Raw genomic sequence first — 24,758 nt, forward strand, 5'->3', positions numbered from 1 at the left:
AAGCTTCCCGCAGCACTCCGCCTTGACAGCCTATCGTAACCGAGTCTCGAAGATTCGGTAGTAAGCTTCTGTGCTAATTTACGCCTTACGGACATAATCTGTTAGCAGCTGATCTTAGCAGTCAGAAAAGCATAACCTTGCTCACTGATCGTTAGGTCTTCTTCATTTTCTGCTGTGGTGATTCTACACTTAGCCACAACTTGCTTTGCTCCCGTGTCTCGGGCTTTTAGTGCTACACACAACACTTTTCGAAGGTGACTAGGCAGCTGAAAACCTCAACTGAACTGTCCTGACACAGCAGCAACATTTCCTCCGCTGTATTGGCTCGATGGATTTTGGCATGAGTTTGAGCAGTCGAAGAACCCTGCGGGTGGCTACATTTGTCAAGTTTAAAATATGGTGTAAACTGCCGAAAACAGATTCAGGGTCCCTTTTCACATTTTCTACTTCCACATCTGCAAAAATATTCCCCAAGCCACCTGCCGTCGCGTGGTGGAGTGTACTTCTGGTACCACTAACTGATCCTACTTTTCCAGTTTCACTCGCGAATAGCGCGTGGGAAAAATGATTGTCAGTAAGTTTTTGTATTGGCTTTAATTTTCCTCGTGGTCATTCCGCGAGATGTTTGTGGGAAGAAGTAATATGTTGTCCGTCTCTTGCCGGCAAGTAATACGTCGAAATATCAGTAGTAAACTTCTTCTTGCAGCATCTGGCACTGGAGTTTGTTGAGCTTCTACGTAACGCTCTCGCACCGACCAAAGGATCCCGTGACGAAACGCGCCACACTTCGTTGGATTTCACTTTCTCTTCCATCTGCATCTACATGCACACTCCGCAAGCCACCGTATGGTGCCTGGCGCAGAGTACCAAGTACTACTACTAGTCATTTCCTTTCCTGTTGCGCTCGCAAATAGAGCGAGAGGAAAATGACTGTCTGTAAACCCCCGTACGAGCCCTAATACACTACTGGCCATTAAAATTGCTACACCAAGAAGAAATGCAGATGATAAACGGGTATTCATTGGACAGATATATTATAATAAAACTGACATGTGATTACATTTTCTCGCAATTTGGGTGCATAGATCCTGAGAAATCAGTACCCAGAACAACCACCTCTGGCCGTAATAACGGCCTTGATACGCCTGGGCATTGAGTCAAACAGAGCTTGGATGGCGTGTACAGGTACAGCTGCCCATGCTGCTTCAACACGATACCACAGTTCATCAGGAGTAGTGACTGGTGTATTGTGACGGGCCAGTTGCTCGGCCACCATTGACCAGACGTTTTCAACTGGTGAGAGATCTGGAGAATGTGCTGTCCAGGGCAGCAGTCGAACATTATCTGTATCCAGAAAGGTCCGTACAGGACCTGCAACATGCGGTCGTGCATTATCCTGCTGAAATGTAGGGTTTCGCAGGGATCGAATATAGGGTACAGATACGGATCGTAATACATCTGAAATGTAACGTCCACTGTTCAAAGTGCAGTCAATGCGAAAAAGCGGTGACCGAGACGTGTAACCAATGGCACCCCATACCATCACGCTGGGTGATACGCCAGTATGGCGATGACAAATACACGCTTTTAATGTGCGTTCACCGCGATGTCGCCAAACACGGATGCGACCATCATGATGCTGTAAACAGAAACTGGATTCATCCGAAAAAATTACGTTTTGCCATTCGTGCACCCAGGTTCGTCGTTGAGTACACCATCGCAGGCGCTCCTGTCTGTGATGCTGCGTCAAGGGTAACCGCAGGCATTGGTCTCCGAGCTGATAGTCTATGCTGCTGCAAACGTCGTCGAACTGTTCGTGCAGATGGTTGTTGTCTTGCAAACGTCCCCATATGTTGACTCGGGGATCGAGACGTGGCTGCACGATCCGTTACAGCCATGCGGATAAGATGCCTGTCATCTCGACTGCTAGTGATACGAGGCCGTTCGGATCCAGCACGGCGTTCCGTATTACCCTACTGAACCCACCGATTCCATATTTTGCTAACAATCAGTGGATCTCGACCAACGCGAGCAGCAATGTCGCGACACGATAAACCACAATCGCGGTAGGCTACAATCCGACCTTCATCAAATTCGGAAACGTGATGGTACGCATTTCTCCTCCTTACACGAGATACCACAAAAACGTTTCACCAGGCAACACCTGTCAACTGCTGTTCGTGTATGAGAAATCGGTTGGAAACTTTCCTCATGTCAGCACGTTGTAGGTGTCGCCACCGGCGCCAACCTTGTGTGAATGCTCTGAAAAGCTAATCATTTGCATATCACAGCATCTTCTTCCTATCGGTTAAATTTCGCGTCTGCTGCACGTCATCTTCGTGGTGTAGCAATTTTAATGGCCAGTTGTGTATCTCTCATCTTATCTTCGAGGTCCTTACGTGACATGCACGCTGGCGGTAGTAGAATCTATTTGCAGTTGGTCTCAAATGTGGGTTCCTTAAATTCCGGAATAGTGCTTTTCGTAAAGAACATATTCTTTCCTCTAGGGATTCCCATTTTAGTTCGCAAGGAATTTCCGTAATACTTGAGTGCTGATCGAACCTACCGGTAACAAATCTAACAGGACGCCTATGAATCGCTTCGACGTCTTCCTCTAATCCGACGTGGTGGGGATCCGAAACACTGGAGCAGTACTGAAGAATGTGTCGCACTAGCGTTCTATGTGTCATCTCCTTTATAGATGAGCTACAATCTCGTAAATTTCTCACAATAAAACAAAGTCGATCATTCGTCTTTTCTACTACCAACCTGACCTGTTCATCCATTTCATATCGCTTTGCAACGTTACGCCTAGATATTTAACGGGTGTGGTTGACCACAGTGGAAAGATCTGTGCCACATAAGCACTACGTCATATGATGGTACCGTGCTGTTGAGCACTTCCACCAACTCAGCAGGGTTTGTTGTAGCGCTGCTCACTTTAAATGCAGAAAACGAATTAACTCACGATAATCTACTTTGTGCACAGGTTGAGACGTTTAATTTTCGCTCCTGTATTGGCGTGTCACGTTACTGTGGCACAAGAATTTCAATGTTTACCAGGACTGCAGATATGTATCTGCTGTCAAACAAACAAAATAATGATGTAACTTTATTTTTTCGATGTGACAGTCAAAACTTTATAAATAAGCCTGCGAGTTCTTGAACATAGTCCCAATTCCAATTTAATAAGATTCCTTAGACGGAAAAGCTCCTGTCCACAAATCAGCACAGTTTTAGAAAGCGTTGTGAGTGCTAAACTCAGCTTCCCCTTTTCTCAAATGATATCCTGTGAACTATGAATGAAGGGCAACAGGCGGATTCCATTGTCCTAGATTTCTATAAAGCATCTGACACGGTGCCACAACGCCGACTGTTAACGAAGGTGCAAGCATACGAAACAGATTTCCAGGAACGTGAGTGACTCGAAGACTCCTTAACTCCTAGGGCCCAGTATGTTGTCCTCGACGGCGATTGTTCATTACAGGCAAGCGTATCGTCAGGAGTACCCCAGAACAGTGTGACAGCACCGCTATTGCTCCTTATATACATAAATGATCTAACGGACAGGGTGAGCACCAATTTATGGCTGTTTACTGATGATGCTGTGGTTTACGCGAAGTAGACATGACTGAGTGATTGAAGGATTCTAGGCATTTCAGTCCGGAACCACGCTGCTGCTACGGTCGCAGGTTCGCATCCTGCCTCAGGCATGGATGTGTGTGATGTCCACAGGTTAGTTAGGTTTAAGTAGTTCTAAGTCTAGGGGACTGATGACCTCAGATGTTAAGAGGGTTGGGTTGGGTTGTTTGTGTAAGGAGACCAGACAGCGAGGTCATAGGTCTCATCGGATTAGGGAAGGATGAGCAAGGAAGTCGTCAGTGCCCTTTCAAAGGAACCATCCCGGCATTTGCCTGGAGCGATTTAGGGAAATCACGGAAAACCTAAATCAGTCTGGCCGGACGCGGGATTGAACCGTCGTCCTCCCAGATGCGAGTCCAGTGTCTAACCACTGCTCCACCTCGCTCGGTCTCAGATGTTAAGACGCATAGTGCTTAGAGCCATTACATAAGATGACTTAGACAAAATTTGTAGTCGGTGTGATGAATGGCAGTTAGCTCTGAATGTAGAAAAATGTAAGTTAATGCGGATGAGTAGGAAAAACGACTCCATAATGTTCGAATACAACACTAGCAACGTGCTGCTTGGCAGCGTCACGTCAGTTAAATATCTAGGTCTAGCGTTTCAAAGCAGTATGAAATGGAATGAGCACGTAAGGAGTGTAATAGGGAAAGCGAATGGTCGACTTCGGTGTATTGGTAGAATTTTTGAAGAGTGTGTTTCATCTGTAAAGGAGATAGCATATGGGACACTACTGTGACACATTGTTGAGTGTCGGTCGAGTGAATGGGACGCGCACCAGGTCGGATTAAAGGAAGGCATCGAAGCAATTAAGAGGCCGGCTGTAATTGTGTTACCGGTAGGTTCGATGTAAGTATTACGATGATCCTTCGAGAACGCAAATAGGAATCCCTGGAGGGAAGGCGACGTTCTTTTTGAGGGACACTATTGAGAAAATTTTGACAACTAGCATTTGAATCTGCCTCTAGAACGAACCTACTGCCGCCAATGCACATTTCGCCTAAGGACCACGAACATAATGTAAGAGAAATTAGGGCTGGACGGAGGCATACGGACAATCGCTTTTCCCTCGCTCTACAGCTCCACAGCAATGGAAATGACTAGAAGGGGTATGTAGTACCCTCCGCCATGTACCGTACGGTGGCTTGCGGAGTATGTATGTAGATGTAGGTGTACTCTGTTTTGTATCCCGCCTGGATAGACGGTGCGTGGGTGAAGTGCTTCTGTAATATAGGCCGAGAGTGAAGGAAGCGCGTAGGAGCAGGAGAGGTGAAGCACTTCGGTACTACAAGTAACTTTAACACTTTTAATAGAGTCAAAAACACAAGTAAATATCAAATGCATAGGCTACATAGCTTTGGCTAGGATGAGCACGTAGGTGTAAAGCCGCAGTCCATGCCTAATCCTGTGAAGTTAGGATGACAGTTCTGTATAATGTCAAAACTAACGAATACTCGTTGCTGTCCAAACTCTAACTGAACGTAACTAACACAAAGTCTCAATAGCAAGCTAGCCCACTCGGTAGTAGAAGCGATATTTCCAGGCCGTCTGCTCTTGATGAAATGGGTGAAATCAAGACGGCACTCCCTGAGCTCCACAGCGTCGGCCAGAGGGCGCTGTGGTCGGCGTAGTTAAGTCTTCTCTCGTAGTGCCAACTTACGAGAGCGTGCACCTACGTTGTGGCATCGTAACTATCGACGCCACACTCTGCTTGTGAGGTCCTGTCATGCTGTAGAGATCGGTATACAGTCGGTCACGCTTATTGATTCGGTTTAGCTGGCAATCCAGTTCCGATGTGCTGAAAGCTACGCAGTGATAGCGTGCAAAGTGAAGAGGCGCCTGGATATAAAATGCGGCGGATGATGGGGTAGCCTAGCAGGTACAGGCCGCGTGACAGCGTGCTAGATGGTCGGCGGCCGCAGAAAGTGTGGCTATCGCAGGCCAGCGCCCCGCAGCGTAGGCAGGGCCGCATGACGGATCGCCCATCGCGCTGCTGATTTATCTCCCACAATCTCCGCCGTAATTATTCGCTGGAGAGCCCTTGAGAAGTAAATCGTAAGACATGGGGCCTTGGAGAGAATAGACCCCACCCTACGGATGGACGACACACATACAAACATACACACACACACAAACACACACACACACACACAAACACGACAGAGAGAGAGAGAGAGAGAGAGAGTTTCACAGAAACGCAGAAATCATCCAGTCCGGTTTAGGAAAACTCATTTCTCTTCATTAAATGCTGAACGATTAAAGGCTGTGGCGCTATTCAGCAAGAACCGCTCGCTGTAGCTAAAGCGGAAATATTCTACTGCGTACTCGAAGGGACATTAAATCAGTACTACTTTCAATTGTATGCACATCCGTTTTACAGGATTACACGCATCGCTAGGTGCAGACAAGTTTGATTTTATCAGCAATTAGAAGCAGCGTGCAATGTACGACGGTACTAGCGTCTACGCTGTGTACTTCACGTAATGTTAGTCACACGTAACTCACCAGGGTGTTATGGTAAGCTCTAGCTCTCTATCTCTCTACCTCTGTGTCCTGAGTTTCAGACTCGAGCGTCTTAACACGGTATCCAAAAGTTGCTTCTCGAAACCATTTGAGAAAGAGAGAGAGAGAGAGAGAGAGAGAGAGACAGAGACAGACAGACAGACAGCCAGACAGACAGACAGGCCAAATTACAACCTCGGCAAATATTCTAATTGAAAAAAAAATGTAAAGAAGTCCCTTGTCAAAACACGCATAAAAGGTATACTAATAAGAATTATGGAAGGATGTTTCCATGGATGTAGTCTGTGATATAATTTCGTTATCGACTATCCAAGAAATGTCGATTAAGACATCTAGCAACAAGTTCTTTGACACTAACCTGAATTTATGTCATGTGAACTCCATTATTTCTTATCCATAAGACATATTTATAACAACTGCATATATTTATGACATCAGTTGCCGGTTCCATAGACAGCGTACAATCCTTCAACAAATTTTATTTTAGGATTCTTGTAAGAAATCCATATTTAGAATGATGAAACAAGTTTAATTGGTCACTCCATATTTTTCCACCATGAAACGAGGATGACTGGCTTCATGGTGAACCCACTCATTTGGCTTGTTCCAAAATTCTATCACGTATTAACAAAGTGAGCTGTTGTGCAATATTTAAATTTAATTAATCGTCTGTTTTGAAAATTCATTTTTATTCAACCGATTCTAGAGTACAACAGATAAAGTTTTACGAAAATATTCAAATGTGTGTGAAATCTTATGGGATTTAACTGCTAAGGTCATCAGTCCCTAAGCTTACGCACTACTTAAGCTAATCTATCCTAAGGAGAAACACATACACCCATCCCCGAGGGAGGACTCGAACCTCCGCCGGGACCAGCCGCACAGTTCATGACTGTAGCGCCTAAGACCGCTCGGCTAATCCCGTGCGGCAAAGTTTTACAAATACGACTGTAACCCAAATGGACCAGCTGAAATAATATTACTAAAATCATGACATTAATTCCTCCATAATTTTGGAAATATTACAGACTCGCAAAATCTAAGACCAGTTTTGGAATCAACACCAAAATTTCATTAATATGAGACAGTTTACACATCAATTCTCAATCGTTTTAAATAATACAAAAATTTCATTTATTTTATTTCACTAAGATGGCAAGCAAGACTGTAGACTCAAGTATGGTTGCTACTACGTTAATATACATTCAAACAAATTTAATATGGAAGAAAAAACCCTTTTTAGCTGTACTAATATAAACTGAAATTGCGCAAGCCTTCACAAAGCTTAATTCTGCTATTAAGTATATGTTTATACTTCGTTTTTGTGATCTCACATCCCTTCAGCTGCTGGAGAGAGGGAAGTCTTTAAGTAGATTCCACAGAGCCACCAAATGCAGTTCAGGGTGACCTGATGTTGTGGTAGGATCTGTAGATCTTCAACATGCTGAATTTCTATGAATCACGTCCAAATGTAGGTTGGCAACAGCGTACAAAACTGCCCGATGCTAGCTGTTACTATGCAAATCTTTTGTGACTCGTTTACGTAATACATGTCTATGAAGACATGCTTTGACTTAAAAATGAATACACAGCACTTACTTACTGAAACCTGATAGCACAAGTGAACTTTGGGGCCAGAATCCTGAAATTGACTGCAAACATCAAAATTCGTCACATCACATTGATGAAACCCAAATTTGCAGCATGATTGATTGGGGGCTCAGACTTTATTTTTATCGACCCCAAGGATAGGAAACGTAACAAGCCCCATCATAGGAATCTATGAATATGAAACGTATGTAATTCCGGTAACAGGGTATACAGATGCTATCCAGGCCGACTGCACGACTTATCGGCACCGAACAACATCTGCTAGGATGCATCCTCCAACACTTGACTCCTGACGACACCTACACAAAGTCAATATGACGCCGCTTCGTTCAAGATTCTCAATTCTTCGGCCCAGATATGAAAGACACATTCTGAAGAACAGGTAAGACATGAATGACATTTTGACGCGACGACACAAATACACAACCAAATCCAGCTACACCTCTCCCTCCCTCTTCTAAGTCACAAAGTACAATACCAGTAACCGGCCGATGTGGCCGAGCGGTTCTAGGCGCTTCAGCCTGGAACCGCGCGGCCGCTACGGTTGCAGGTTCGAATCCTGCCTCGGACATGGATGTGTGTGATGTTCTTAGGTTAGTTAGGTTCCAGTAGTTCTAAGTTCTAGGGGACTGATGACCTCAGATGTTAAGTCCCATAGTGCTCAGAGCCATTTGAACTATTTTTGAACAATACCAGTTAAAAATAAGATAAAATAAACTGCTCAACTTGATACTGTACGAACCACCAACTTGTCACCTTGGTCCTCGTAAAGAAAACGACCAACAGGCGACAAACAAATTTCTACAAACATCGCTGTTGTCAACCGCCAAAACAATGTAAAAAACGCCACTTATTGTAAAGCAAGTGTGAGCGTCCTCAGCTACTACTGTTAACTGCTAAAAAGTTTTTCAGTTTCTATTTTCTTCCCTTTTAATGTTTATTTGAGTTCTATAATTTTTAGTTCTTGTTAACATACTGTCAAGTTTATTGTTTTGCTCTAATGATAGCTTTTCAACTGATTTCACGTTTTTTTCTGTATTCCGTTTAAAGCAATATCATCTACATGTAATTAGAAGCAGATTATTTATCCATATACTCACGAGCAATTTAATTCGATACACATCCAGTACCATGCAGCACTGTAATACTTCCTTTCTTCCTGACGACTTTTGTTACGCACTGCGAGAATATTTGGCAGCCAACCTGATCCATGACTGCCAAACTGTCGCACACAACTCACGGAGATTTGGTGGAAGCTAGGACCACTGCACACTGTATGGTGTCTCACATGTGCTCAATCCGACTGAGGCCAGGCGTCCTGGGAGACTGCACAAACACTCACATGTCTGCCCTTAAAACATTCTTACAGGATTCTGCAGCAATGGGACTTGCTGAGGGTAGGGGTTGTCTACGGGATGTTGTAGATACATGTGACAGAACAGAAGGAACCTGTAGCCTCTGCAACGTCCCATTTTGTCTCATATAAACGTCACGCATCCAAGAATGCCTTCAACACCTTCCCAAATGGTACCCCGTTGTCAGAAGGACGGATCCCTTCATTTGGTTTTCGACGTATTCGCACAGTGTCAATAGCGTAAACCAAAATATGCCGTGATTCACCAGTCCAAGTGATATTTTTTCATGTACGGAGTGTTTAATGCCAGTGTTCCTTCGCCCATGTTAATTTCGATGGCCTTAGAAGTGTGGCAAACAGAGATACAGACGTGCAGTCGTGTCTTCCATACTCCGCTGCGTGGTCACACACTCGTTGAATCTGCGACTGGTTTGCTGCAGCGAGTTCCATCTACCCGCCGCAGCCCTGTCGACGAAACATTGTTGCTTAAAGATGGCTGACTCTGGTGGCGGCTATTTTTCCTAAATCGATCTATTCACGCTACATCACTGACACTGTAGTACCTGAAAAGTCTGAAAAACTTCAGAGATAAAGTGTCCCAGATGTAGGGCAGCAACGTTCTGGGAGCGCTGTCTGCGTATTACCCATCTTAAGATCAGCTATTGCATATGGCCATTACAGGGTCTGAACCCTTCCTTGTCACGCTGGACAACTCCGTTTGCCATAGCAGTAGGTTTCACTCTGTAAAGTACGGGACTTGTATGTAATTATTCAGTATCTTTATTCTGGTCTTAGTTTTCTTGTCATTGTTATTTTGAAAGCAGTATCTTGATTACTGTAAGCGTTATTTAGCCTTTGTGCAAATTTTATTTTTCTTTATGCATAAGCACAATTTTTGTGCCTTATATTTTTTACTTTCATTCATTTTATTACCCAGAAATATTTCTCAGCCTTACAGAAGACTAAAATTGTTACTATTATCGTGTAGCTAATTTAACTTGAACAGCACGCAGAAAAATATACAAGTAATAAGAAAGTTTCTATGATAGGACCATCCACCATCTTAAGAGAAGGGTAATGCATGATTAAAAAACTGGACAGATAGAGTCAGTGAGAGAGAATGGATGGTGAATATGAGATCTGGTTTAAGTGTGGCAAGACTGAAGACAGCTTCCTGGACACAACACTCGTAACAAAATTGAGTACCTCTTGTCTGAATAATATTGATAAAATTTACTGTTTGATGTTCTCATTCTGATCAGTCCTACCAACCAGTTACATACTTCAGATGGTTTTCTACCATTACTGGCACCAACAAGTTGCTGGTTACCTATTTGTTGAGATTCGCGTGACATGAACACTATAATTTAATTTAGAGATTAATTTTTCCTTATTTTTTGTAAACGCCCCTTAACCAACATTTTAAAATAGTGTCATAATTAACCACGTATAGCTATAGCGGAAAAGAGCATTTATTGGATTAAAAAAAACAAATGTGCGAAAATTTAAATATGTCCAGTTGTCCGGTTATTAGAGAGCAACTTCCATATGTATCGGAACGATTGCTGGAGATAAATACGTAAATTTTTGTCGTCCACCAATTTCAAATGCTTTCCCATCTTCAGTGTACCATTTGTATTGCAATCATTAGAAACAGAATTTCGATTAATACTCGCAGAGATCATTGCCACTTCCAGTACCTCGTGTTGTCAATTTGTTAATTCGTAGACAGTCATATGAAGTTGTGTTTTCGTTGCATTCTTGGTTCCGTGGCCTTAGAAATATAAATAGCTTTGCTTAGTTGACTGAAGTGAAATGTCTTGGTTTCCTCTGCAGTGTTAGGAAGTGACTCACAGGAAATACCAGAGCAGGGGACTGTCTCCTGTAGTTGAGGATTGCCCAATACCACCTCACAGGGCCTTCTGTGTAAATGAACACTGTACGTCAGAAAGAAAAGCAATAGGTATGAGATGCACATTCCTAAGCACCAAGTGCAAAGCTATCTTCGTGTATAGAATTTTACTTTTTTACGAATTTCATTTTTAAATTGCAACTTATTACTTCCCAGGATACCAATAATGTAATTGATTTTGTTCTGCGTTTACAGTTACACCACATTAATTTATCACAATATTGCAGATATAAATTAAAAACAAAATATTCGCAAGTATGAAAAATCGGTAAGAAGTGCACCGCTGATACGTTTCCATTTTGCCTCATTTATACGTCGTGGGTTAATGAGTGGAAATACCATTATTCACTGACATTCTGAGGGTAAGAAAAAACAGAAGGGTTTTCTGCAGTGAAAAGTTAAGCTGTTGGTTCCGGTCTACGCGTGTGTACTTGATACGAATTAAATGTAAAACAATTATAATATTTCCCTAACATAAAACCCAAACGACTGGGAGAACGCAAGCTGGATTAATTAAATTAAACAGTCCCTTGAGATCTAGCGATGAATGTTGCAGTACATTCTAAAGGAAAACTTACTTCCTCGCAGCTTTCAACACTATTTCCGAAAAGGCTTAAGCTAGGTGGTTCACAACCATCGATGACCGCCTGTTACGTCATTATACATCATTACATGCGCGATATTTTGCTAAATTTAGCACTCCAGGACCTAATGAACTTGCGACGAATGAGAATCGAAAGTGATCACCAAACCTGAAACTTCAGACAGAGATACCATGGCCACAAGCATGAATGATTCTACTTGTGTTGAAAACAAAGTTCCTGCAAAAATTTTGGGCACAGACTTTTGACAGATATTTTCATAGCTCATACCGTTTCTAGAGAGGTGTTTTCAGATGGAGTCCATGGACTACCTGCAGCGCTTACTCCAATGAGCACGGGACGGGTCTTCAGTGCAACATAAGACCATCATCTGCAGAGCTACACCTTGATGACTGTCCCACAGTTACGCATAGATCTTGTAAAAGCCAGCACACCATTATAATAGGCTCTGCATCTGTACTCTTTAAACCAAGGTGTGATCTTTGGCAGAGGGTACGTAGATTAAAAGTCCCGTAGTTTACCTTTCTGTTCCGTTCACGAACGATGTGTGGGAAAAACGGCTGCGTACTACTACTTTTATATCTCATGGATGAGAAACTGTAGCATATGAATGAAATGTAAAACTGTTCAAATGGTTCAAATGGCTCTGAGCACTATGGGACTTAACTGCTGTGGTCATCAGTCCCCTAGAACTTAGAACTACTTAAACCTAACTAACCTAAGGACATCACGCACATCCATGCCCGAGGCAGGATTCGAACCTGCGACCGTAGCGGTCACGCGGTTCCAGACTGAAGCGCCTAGAACCGCACGGCCACCACGGCCGGCGTAAAACTGTTTCCTAACATAAAACTTTCTGCTTCTAGTGGGCCTAATAGGGATTTGATATTGGTACTGCGTGAATTATATTCTGTCGTGTTATTTATGTAAATGAGGTAGATAAAGAAGACCATTTGTGCCCAAACAGTCTCGCTTATTTGGAGGGTGTTACAACTGCTGCAATATTAGAAATGCCCATTTCGTTTTATCTAGCTGATAGTGACGAAATAGACGTAACCAAATCCAGAAACGACACTAGTCATGGGTACTATTCGTATTAACAGCTTTTCCAGTATTAGACAACGAAATTTTGATTTTTCATGTAGCAAAACGTTTGACGAACTTTGATGAGGTAACAGATTATTTTGCAGAAAGTAAGCACGCCGTGTAAAGCTGTAGCAAGATTAGAGAGAAAAAAAATGCTCGGACGTAAGTATCGAAGAAATATGTACTGTCTTGTTTGTCTCTTGTCTTTACTGGTTTTATGTTTTCTATATTAAATTTTGTGCCACACAAAAGAGAAAGTTAATAGCTAATAGGCAACACAAAGTGAAAATTTTATGAAGAGTTCTTAACCCATGATTTCTGAAAGGTCTTTCGGTAATTGTTAGTTTGGTATCTTGTTTCCTGACAATATGGTTTATATGGGCATTCCATCTTAATTCGCTGTGTACAGTAATCGCAAAATGTATGACTACTGTTTAAGACACAACTGTCTTATCACATGGGCTGCAATCATACTCTACTAAACTTATTCACCTGTTCCCGTTTTAGGTTTTTTTGTATTTACAATTATCTTCTAGCTGTCCGCAGCTCTTAGTCTTGCGGTAGCGTTCTCGCTTCCCGCGCACACGGACCCGGGTTCGATTCCCAGCGTTGTCAGGGATTTTCCTGTCTCGAGATCATTCATCACCATTACAGTCGGAGGAAGGCAATGGCAAACCACCTCTGCTAGGACCTTGTCTAGTACGGCGGTACATGTCTCTCGTATAGTCCGCTACGCTCCTCTGAGTATGGGACCTCATCATCTTCTAGATTTTCCCCTGAATGCTAATTACGTGCAAGTTAAACTGTACTTCGCACCAATTTTCTACTCCTTCTCTACATTTAACGGAGATGTGCATAAACAACGTTAATGTGAAATTTTCATGACCTGGTACACAGATTACATTGATATCAATGAAATGTCGTGTTTATTAAGTTTAATGGTACAGTGTAATTTTCATGTCCTGGTTCACAGATTACATTATTATCAATAAAATGTTGTGTTTATTAAGTTTGTACATATTGAAAAACATACAAATTCAAGTGCCAACTACGTGGCTCAAATCCGCGAAGTGGAAAAGCGTGCGTTACAAAATTCTTTGTTTTTGGCTTTTTACTACAATAGTTCATCCAGTGTCGGTCAAGCTATACAAGGACTTGGTTCCTTTGATTTCTATAGTTAATAAATGGACGGCTGAAGTCACTCTCTGCTCTTGAAAATGGTCCGCGTGATGAACGTACCAAAACTATAACATCAGATGAAAACATCTAGAACGCTCAAATATTGGACGATATGCGGTTAACATTTTTCGACTTAAATGTTATTCATCGATTCCATCTCGACTGTTTCCTTATGAACTTAATTTTATTCAGTACCTAATGCTGGCCCACTTCTACTGTCAGTTTCCCATGGTGACCAATGAGAGTCAATATTCTGAATGCGCCTAAACGCTCTCAATGATTCTATTTACCTGTGGTACTTGAAAATAGTCTTAATCCGAAACTGGTCTGTCGTCTGTATTCTTTGAATAAAATATGGTAAATACAGCAATAAACAGTCGAAAGAAAACTGATATTCTTAACATGTAATAAGTCTACAACTATGTTACCCCATGAGATGAAAATGAAAGACACGACACCGTAGGCATAACAAAAGGAAGAGTAATATAAATATTTCAAGAATATTTAAATATGAACAAATTTTGTGCCAGATGGGTTTTGAATCTTTTGAATGTTGTCAATGGTATATCTAGTACGTTCCAAAAATATAACAGTTAATGTGCGTGTTAATTTGATTCTGTGAGTGAACCGTTGGTACATCACAACACGCCAGAAATAAATTAGTAATCAAAGCAGTGGATGGAAGTCAATTTCCTGGAACTAAAATGTTTGTTTCATCTATCAGAATGGTATGTGTTAACAGGGCTGTAAAAACGGAAGAACAATTGTTCGATACCTTGAAAATACTGAAAATATACTAGCAATTACTACAGAGGGATTTTGCACCAAATGGCTGAAAAACTGAGCTAGAATAAGCCAAGACCGGAAAACAGAATATTTGTACCAGCGATCACTGTTGTTTCGGCAAAGAAAAAATTGAGGCAGTTGACGTTCGAATTTATCCAGCATCATGAGCATTTGCATGTCGTTCAGAACCATAGTCAGAAAATGGTTATGAATATTTGCTCCACTTGTGGAGAGTCTTAGTACATCTTGCATGGCTCGTTAAGACGTGATTAAAATTAGTCTAAACTACCCGAAGCTGATTAAATCCAGAGGGTTTCTCCTGGATGTAGGGCAGTTTCAGGCACTGTGGAGAACGGTTTTGTTGCCAGTAGCGTTTCCGGTCATCGGTGGCACTGAATTATCTTCTGCGAGGAACCTCACTGTGATAACAGTTGCATGTCTCGATATTAATCTTTCTGGCTCCACAATGAATACATTATCCTGTACTGGAAGGTCGGTATCAGAAATCTTCTGGTGTTCACGTAGTAGCGCACTCGTCCGTCTGATATCAGAAGGTGGAATTTCACTCAAGATAGGTAACCCCTATGTAAGAGTAGATCGTATTAACCCAGTAACATTTCGTATGGATTCGTTAAGTAGTACATCTACCTTTTTCACATACGAACTATTAATCCAGACAGACGCACCGTACTCTACTGTTGAATACATCAATATGAGTGCCAATACCCCTAACTAGTGCTACAGAGCTTATGAAGAAGGTTATTTCTGCCTTTGAACTTAGCAGCTGATCGCGTCAAATTCTTCTTAAAAGGAAGTGTCCTGTCTAAAGGGATTCAAAAGTATTTTGGATGCATGTTATGACGAAACGTGACTCCCTCAAAATAGACATAAAGGGCTCTGTGTGCTGATCTCGTGAACAGACGAAAGCATGTAACTTGTGTTTTATTTGAGTTAGGTTGTAACCTCCATTTACGGAAGTGCTTGCTTAAGATGTCTAGGTCAGAAGTTAGGATTTGTTTAGTTGTTTCGAAAGTTTTGTGTTGAATAGCTATTGCCCAATCATCCGCATGACCAAACTTACTGGACTGTGTTGGAGGAATATCAAATATGTAGAAATTGAATGTATACGGTTGGAAAACGTTTTACGTTCAGTGGAAACGCTATAGTCGTCGTAGATGGGTGTTTCGCAGAGATTCAAGAGTAACACTTTAGCGATGGAATACGTTCACTGAAAAAAAAATTTTAAGAAGTTCATTCATCTAAAAGGACTCTATTTCGGAATATTAGTACATTATTATCATAAATTTGCACAAATGTTCATTTTACCTCGAATATTCTCGTATTAAAAGAAGAGTAGGATTTAATTTTCTCTTCGATGACGAGAACATTAAAAAGAGGGTACAAGTTCCGTTTGAGGAAAAGTGACGAAGAACTTTGTCTGCGTCCTTTTCAAGGGAACCATGGCAACACTGTTTAAGGAAAACATAAATCTGAATGGTGAACTACATTTTCAAATACTTGGCGATACTGTCCACTCATACTTGCATGTATTGTGAATGATGCCGATACCATCCCACTTCTTAAGGTACTTCCGACGTTACCTTTGCTTCTGACGGCGTCTCAAGATTGACAACATATCGGATACCCTCTGTTCGAAAGACAAGAATCACGACACATCCGTTCTGCATGTCGTGAGCCAGTTTAAGGTAAACTCAATTTCGCACGATCTCAGCTTTCGTAGCTGATGATAGCTTCTACAGAGTTATCTTCTTGTCTTCAAAAACCATAAGTATTTTTGAACAGATAATGTATTGCGTAACTGCAAAAAATATCGAAATCAATGATTCAGATATCGAATTATGCATGTTTCTGCGGATGGCGTGCTATTAAAATCACTGTAGCGCATTTGGACAATCTAGGAGATAAATTTCTTCTATTTTGCACTTCACCGAGTCATCGCAAGAGAATTTATTATGCCAATCGTCATTCACTATATCTTCAGAATCAGTCTTGATGGCATGATATAGAATGTAGCGTCATAATGGCAGCTTCCCATCTCCATTGTTAAAGTTCCTTTACGTAGCAACGCACACAATTTTGACAGCCAGGATGACTCTATGTATTTTTGTGTTTATTTAGTGCAGTACCGATGACTGTGTGGTTTAAGAGCGCTAGGGAGGCGAACCCTGTGCACAATGACGCACTGTGATATTCCATTTCTAAAATAATAATTAAGGTTCTGGGCGTAGTCCATATTTCGGATGTCACTTGCAGCGGTGTATATTAGTCAACCGTGCGTAGTTGGCGCAATGAGAAATTTAGTTGTTCATTCGTAATAACAATGTGACGGTGACTTCAATGAAAGGTTTGGAGGCTTCTCACCGGGGGACCGACCTGTTTGTGGCGGGGCGTTACCTCCCCATCCCCCCCCCTCTCACTCTCTCTCTCTCTCGTTCTATCTCTCTCTATCACGGTCGGCCGCACCCACCCGCTCCTTCTACCTATTGCTTAAGACGTCAAGCGACAAATTCGATAGCTAAGAGTGGAGACTTCTCATCTGACTCTCTGACAACTTACGTGCGACGCTTCCACTTGTCGTGAACCGCAAAGCTGTCCCTGCATGGGAAAAAAATCTTAAGGTGATGTGGTAAGCAGAAAATAGAGCTAATCAGTACAGCTAGGAGCCAAAGCCCTTCTACTAGTCAATGGTCATAGTGGATGTTGCGAGGATCAAGCACTGATGTCTTGACAAAGCCTTACTAGAGGTGGTTAAGCTACTGCCATTCTCTCCTTTCTTATAGGGGGATAAAGTGGAGACTTGTGTCCTGTGGTCGTCATTGATCAATAACTTAATAGCAAACTCTTTGTGTTTTTAGGGATGCATATGTAATGGGAAGGAAGGAAAGGTTACACCCCGTAATTGTACAAAGCCTCTCCCTCTCGAATAACACGTAGCGGGGCACCAAGCTTAGCGCACCCACGTGATGGAATGAAAACTAGTAACACTGTCACCCGCTCCCATTTTATGAATCACTTGCAGGCAGAGAGATTTGAAATATAACTCAGTACATTTGGACACTGGTTGATGATTTTGAATTTTACAGCATGAAAAGCATTTAAAGTGACAAACCCTGATATGTTGCACGGGACACCAGGACTAGCGCCGTATTTTGCCTGTTTACATATCTCTGTATTTGAATAGGCATGCCTGTACCAGATTCTTTGGCGCTTCAGTATACGTCACCAAAATTTCCTACACCGATACATTAATATGTCGATATCAAAATGACAATATCGAGTGCTGATATTTTTATTTTATATTAAAATTTTTCGCAATTTTCGGTAAATATTTGAAATTGTTGTTTTGGAACTGTAGCAGAACATAATTTTACTTTCACTATGTGAAGGAGTCTTATTACTTTTTGAGCTTTCATCACCTCCTTGACTTCAGTACCTCCTTCACTGAGTGAAGCAAGTATAGATAGCACAAAAGAAGTTCCATTGCACTGTGTGTATTATAGGAATAACAAGATTTCAGATGTGAAGAAATAGCACACCAGTTGCTTTAAAAAACTAGTGTGTTATTGCTTCGCATCGACGTTCTTCAAAAACAGTTGCTGAAATGACGTACAAAAATCTTAATATCATGATTGGCCTTAGTGGTGGGTGGAGACGTGTGAGGCGAAATGCTGACGTAATTGGCTCTCAATGCTAACAACAGAAACTGTAACGTTTAGCTTCACCACGTAATTTTGCTACATCAACGTGAAAAAAGGTTTATTTCGACATGTAGCCAATGATAAATTAAGAAAAGAAGGTATCAGAGGTTACCTGGAATGAAATATTGCATGACGGTGCACATTGTAAAAAGTTGTTAATTAAGAACACAACAGTCGACCAATGTGCCATTATTAACTTAGAGATTTCCTAATTAAGTGGTTTTCTTTCAATTCTTGCTTTAAGGGAGATAGGCAGGCTGCTAGCTTGTTGATGTGCAGAATACAAAATAATAAATCAGTACAACTCGAAAACCAGCAGTATATTTAAAATGTTCAACCGACATTTTTATAGGTCGATTCGTCGATATTTCTCTTCGATATAGCAATAGCGTTTGACTCAGTGCCCCACTGCAGACTCCTAACTAAGGTACGAGCATATGGGATAGGTTCCCAAATATGTGAGTGGCTCGAAGACTTCTTAAGTGAGTGTTCATCGGAGGTGAGGGTATCATCTGGAGTGCCCCATGGAAGTGTGGTAGGTCCGCTGTTGTTTTCTATCTACATAAATGATCTTTTGGATAGGGTGGATAGCAATGTGCGGCTGTTTGCTGATGATGCTGTGGTGCACGGGAAAGTGTCGTCGTTGAGTGACTGTAGGAAGATACAAGATGGCGTGGACAGGATTAGTGATTGGTGTAAAGAATGGCAGCTAACTCTAAATATAGATAAATGTAAATTAATGCAGATGAATAGGAAAAAGAATCCCGTAATGTTTGAATACTCCATTAGTAGTGTAGCGCTTGACACAGTCACGTCGATTAAATATTTGGGCGTAACATTGCAGAGCGATATGAAGTGGCACAAGCATGTAATGACAGTTGTGGGGAAGGCGGATAGTCGTCTTCGGTTCATTGGTAGAATTTTGGGAAGATGTGGTTCATCTGTAAGGGAGACCGCTTATAAAACACTAATACGACCTATTCTTGAGTACTGCTCGAGCGTTTGGGATCCCTATCAGGTCGGATTGAGAGAGGACATAGAAGCAATTCAGAGGCGGGCTGCTAGATTTGTTACTGGTAGGTTTGATCATCACGCGAGTGTTACGGAAATGCTTCAGGAACCCGAGTGGGAGTCTCTAGAGGAAAGGAGGCGTTCTTTTCGTGATTATGATGATGATTATTAGTGTTTTAGGGCGCACAACAGCGAGGTTATCAGCGCCCGATTCTTTTCGTGAATCGCTACTGAGGAAATTTAGAGAACCAGCATTTGAGGCTGACTGCAGTACAATTTTACTGCTACCAACTTACATTTCGCGGAAAGACCACAAAGATAAGAAAAAGAGAGATTAGGGCTCGTACAGAGGCATATAGGCAGTAATTTTTCCCTCGTTCTGTTTCGGAGTGGAACAAGGAGAGAAGATGCTAGTTGTGGTACGAGGTACCCTCCGCCACGCACCGTATGGTGGATTGCGGTGTATGTATGTAGATGTAGATATAGATTTTGTCGGTATGTCGATAGTCGATAATGATAAATTTTTGAAGTATCGATGTATCACTTTCCCGATATTTTTAAAAGTATCAGCAGTCCTATTTCGAACATGACGGGGCTGCGGCACAATACAGTCGTCCTGTGTTTCGATACTTGAAACGACAGTTTCCAGAAAAGTGTACTGGCAATGGTGGTCCTGTACAACGGCCTGCTACGTCTCTTGATTGGACACTCCTGAACTTTTCTATATGACGAGAGTTGTGCAACCTTGTTTACAAAACCTCTGTTGAATCAGAAGAGGTTCTGATTGCCGGATAGCAGCAGCAGTAGGGATCAAGAACACCACTACAGCCTTTGACCGTTTAGACGGAACATGAACTACCTGTATAACCTCCGTTTACAAGTCAATGAAGGCATTTTTGAGCCTCTAGTGTAACTGAGGTAATTTTGTTGCGACGATCTTGTTGTCTCTTGGTAATACAAAATTTTTGTGTTACTTTTTATCATCACAGGAAAACGAATTAGGAAAATTGTTTTCATTGTCCCATGCAACTTAACAGAGCTTGTTAACTTAATTAATTTTCATCCAGAGAAAACTTCCTCTACTGGTTTATAAAGTCCAGAAAGAAAAATATGACATTAGGGAAAAATATTTGTTTCGGTTTCTCAGGTTTTGCTAGTTAAAATAATTTTCACACTGTATAAACATGACTCTCACGGCCTTATATCATCCTTAGCCTATTGTAAAATTGTGATTTATAGTGTAATTGTTCCAAAGATTCCGCAAATTAATAAATTTGCACCTCTTGTTAGGCGGTGTTTCGGAGAGGGAAATCTCAACCCCACTAGATTTTCTCACTAGCACTCTACTTGTGGGATAGGTATTCCAGTTAATCGATTCTGCAATTTCGAGGACGATGTACCTATTAGATCAGAGCATCTAAACAACAGAACGCAGTTAATCATTTAAAATATTCATGGGATCTTTGGCCCTATTTTGTTTTAGAACGAAACAATACAAAAAACGTAACAACACAAATCTATCCTCCAAATAATTACATGATCATTTCTGTATTTAAAAATATGAAGCAGAAAGTGAGACACATAAGCTAATTTAGGGTTGTGCTATGCGTTAACCTGAGATGTGTTTGGGAAAAAGCAAATAAATTATAATTCAGTTCACATTATATTGTAAAAATAAGCGTTGGTACGTACTGCATAGTCTAGAAAGTATTTCGTTATGACGTATTCTTTATGGTGATCAGAGTTTGGAAGTTTCCCACCCGGCTGACCTGTACGGCTGTTACAGACTGTTAGTTCAAGACGCAGCGTTTTCGAAATTCTTTCTGCAGTTGTGGCGCTTGAAGGTAATGAGGAGAATTCAAAAGAACTGCAGTGGGAAGTGATATCAGAATTTTCTTGGATTGTAGAGAGTTTACTTCTACAACTCTACCCTGAAATCCACGATACGATAGTTTACAGCAGGCCAACTGATCAGACTCACATGAGTTTCATCGAGTGACGCAGTTGTGCTTGCTTTGTGCGTAGAAAAAGATCCAAACCCCAATTGTTGGCACACTCTTTCCATGTTTTCGTCAACACCTACATTCAGTTTGCCATCAACCTGCAGTTATGGCTGGTGGAAAAGCAGGCGAAACAGCATCAGATCATCACACCACCTCCAGTGAGTTTCATTGTCTCCGAAACGATGCAAAGAAATATCACCAGATCAGCCCACACTATCTAAGTGTGACATCAGAGTGGCTCGTACTTCTATAAACCTTTTTCCTCTGGTGTCACGAGCTCCATCTTATAGTAAGCGACTTCAGGCATCAGCACTACCATGAAAAGCGACTCCTGTCATGTCCCGACTGATCTTTCTGAAACTGAGCTTTATAGTTCAGAGAATGACAGCTCTTTACCCTGGCTAAGAAGAATACCTGATGACTGATTCGTACCATGCGCTTTAGAGTTTGGCGATCTTTATCAGTTAATTTATTATATTTCCGTGACAATTTCAGCTTTCAGTAACACGAAAATAGTGGACATGGGAAGAAATAGTACGTGCTATGATATTTCTTTTACGGGTTGCCCTTACTGAGCAGCAATAAATCGCTCCCCGATCGAGGTCGTATAGTTGTCTCCATTGGGCATTGACCCTAACTGCGAACACATGTCTGATATGCATGTATAGTGCCTTCCCTAACGTACTGCGACTTTGACCACATTGTTAATTTACGTTATATCTTCATTTGCGGTTACATGTTAATCTGTGTTACACTTCACGGTAACTTCTAAAAGGATGAACCCAAACTCCACCGCCAAAATTTCAGACGTTGTTGAGTGATACTTTGAGTATTTTGGTATGGTAGACCCTAGGTCTTCAGTGGGCCGTTACACGGTACGATGCAATTATGTTTTATTTGGTTTGTTTCCCTAATTACCTTCGTTTACATGAAAATACCTTCACAACAGTGTAAAAGCCTGTAATACGCAATCACCAAAACGCGAAAATTTCCAATCCTTTGAAGACGCTTATGTGAAGATTCAAAGGTCCTGTAATGTGGTTACCGTCACTGATAGAACAGCTCAGTATAGCGTCGTTGTGCCGTTGTTCGATAAAATTTACTGATCCCATACACGAGGTCTATATCGGCTAATTCTTCATCGGTAAACATATCCTTACCGTTGCCTATCACCGTTAACGCCCCTACCACTAACACTGGAGGAAAAACAAACCTGAAACAGTACTGACCAGTTCTGAATGCAAGTTAAGAGGCGAAGAGTATAGGGGATAACACAGCAAGTGCCGAGAGTGCATGGAACAAGTTTGTTTCCAAACAAAACATACCTCGCATACTATGCACTGCTGTGCAGATAGTTTCAGTGCAACACTGATACAAAGATATATTTAGGTGAGAAATCAGACGCAGTGTAATTACCAGACAACAAGCCACGGCAGACCATGGGTCCCTTATACCAAAACACTGAGATAATATTCCCGAACAACCTACGAAATTTTGTCGATAGCGTTACGTCGCTCGTATAACACTGTGGATTGCCCATTTGTTTTCTCCGAGGTATCTTACGACACTTTGCTTGTTCTGTTCTCATTAACACAATAAGTCTGTTTTTCGGCCTTGAGGTCCTTTGGTCCATTCTCTTCAAAGCCAGTAGGGAGTCTGGGCAAAGCATACGAGTTTTGTTATCCGCTCCCTTGTCACATATTCTTGCTGCAGCACTAAAGCCCAAATATACATTTTACATCTTTCGTGCTGAAAACGATGGGACTATAGTACAACATTCAAGACATAAAACATGACATTTTGAAAACCTGTAAGTACTGTATTTGAGTAGACTTTCTCTGCAAGGGCAGTTTGGCAATTCTATCACTTCTTTCCAGTTTCCTATATTTTGTAAACTTTTGGTCTCTGCTTTGAGATCAGAGATCCCCTCCGATTAATTGCTGCAGCGTTATTCGCAATTTCGATGCCAATATCAGTTTGAGCTTGTTTTATTTTCATCTAGATATTTTTATAAGAAAATCTTTTCCGAGTCACACTGAAAATGAGGACGTCGAACGATTGATGCGAGAAGATTATAATTATCTAAAAAAGAGTCAAAAATTGTTTCATTATAATTGTTATTATTTTTTGTCAGTTGATTTAATCTACCATCTTGTGTCTCTCCATTGTTGTAAAGTGACACTACGTAGAAAAATGCTCATTGGAACGGACTGCATAAAAGCCCCATGTGTCATTGGTATCATTATTCGCACGTTTACTCAAACTCACAATTCTTCCTGCACCCTGCCTTTCATTTCATAAATCGATTAACAAGGAAAGAAGAAATTTTCTTCACTTACAAGCTTCATTTCGGCTTTATACCATACATCTACGAATTGACTATATGTATTTTCTTCCCTTGTGCTGTGTAAGTTGGTGTTGATCTTGGCTGGACCATGTTAAGTTTGCCACCGTTCAGTAGAAATCGCCCACTAGTATCGATTAACGTCATTTATCTTTTACATTTTCCGAGACAGAGAGGGTGCTCCGGAATATTATTTTGCAACTATGTACACATCAGCGGCTGAGATCTGAAGACATTTACTAGAACGAAGGAAAAAAGGTTGAAATTTCACATTCCGCTGACATCGAAAGAAATAAGGCAAGACATTTTTAAGTTTCAGATCGATTTCATCATACATGAATCACTGGATCATTTGAAGAAGTTATGAGGATTGAAGCAACCGTGGCCTATTTAGCAAGCCATAATAAGGTAATTTTGCAAGTAAACTAAAAAAACACCAAGAAACTGAATCAGGATGGCCGGATAGTGGTTTGAGCTCCTTTGCTACCGAATATGGATTCTGGTGCCTTTAATCACTGTGCCACCTCAGTCAGCCGATCGTCATCGAGAGCATCAGAGACAGCGAGGCAGTTTAGAGGAAACTGCAGGTAGACAAAATCACAATGGCCAGACGCAGATTTGAGCCACGCCTCTCCAGAAAATGCACACACAGTGTAAATCACTTCGTGAATTAAGACAATTCCTTTTCGTAACTATTCCCACGATTGCGTCGCTTTACATCTCCTATAAGACTGTTTTGCCACTAATGTTATTTCATCTGACACACTCAGATAACAGACATTCTTTTCTTAGAACAAAATCTAGTGTTTGTATACATGCCGAGTTAACTGCGTCGAAAGAATTAACTGACAGGAGTTCCGATTTTTCAGGGGTTACTTCATGGCCCTTTTGATGTGACATTGAGCAAAGAGAAATAAATGTAGTCCCGAAGTCACCATAACTGCAAAAGTGTTGCCGGTGCAGGATTTTGTGCACTCACGATTATG

Source organism: Schistocerca nitens, chromosome 3 (genome assembly GCF_023898315.1).
Source record: "Schistocerca nitens isolate TAMUIC-IGC-003100 chromosome 3, iqSchNite1.1, whole genome shotgun sequence".
Taxonomy (NCBI): domain Eukaryota; kingdom Metazoa; phylum Arthropoda; class Insecta; order Orthoptera; family Acrididae; genus Schistocerca; species Schistocerca nitens.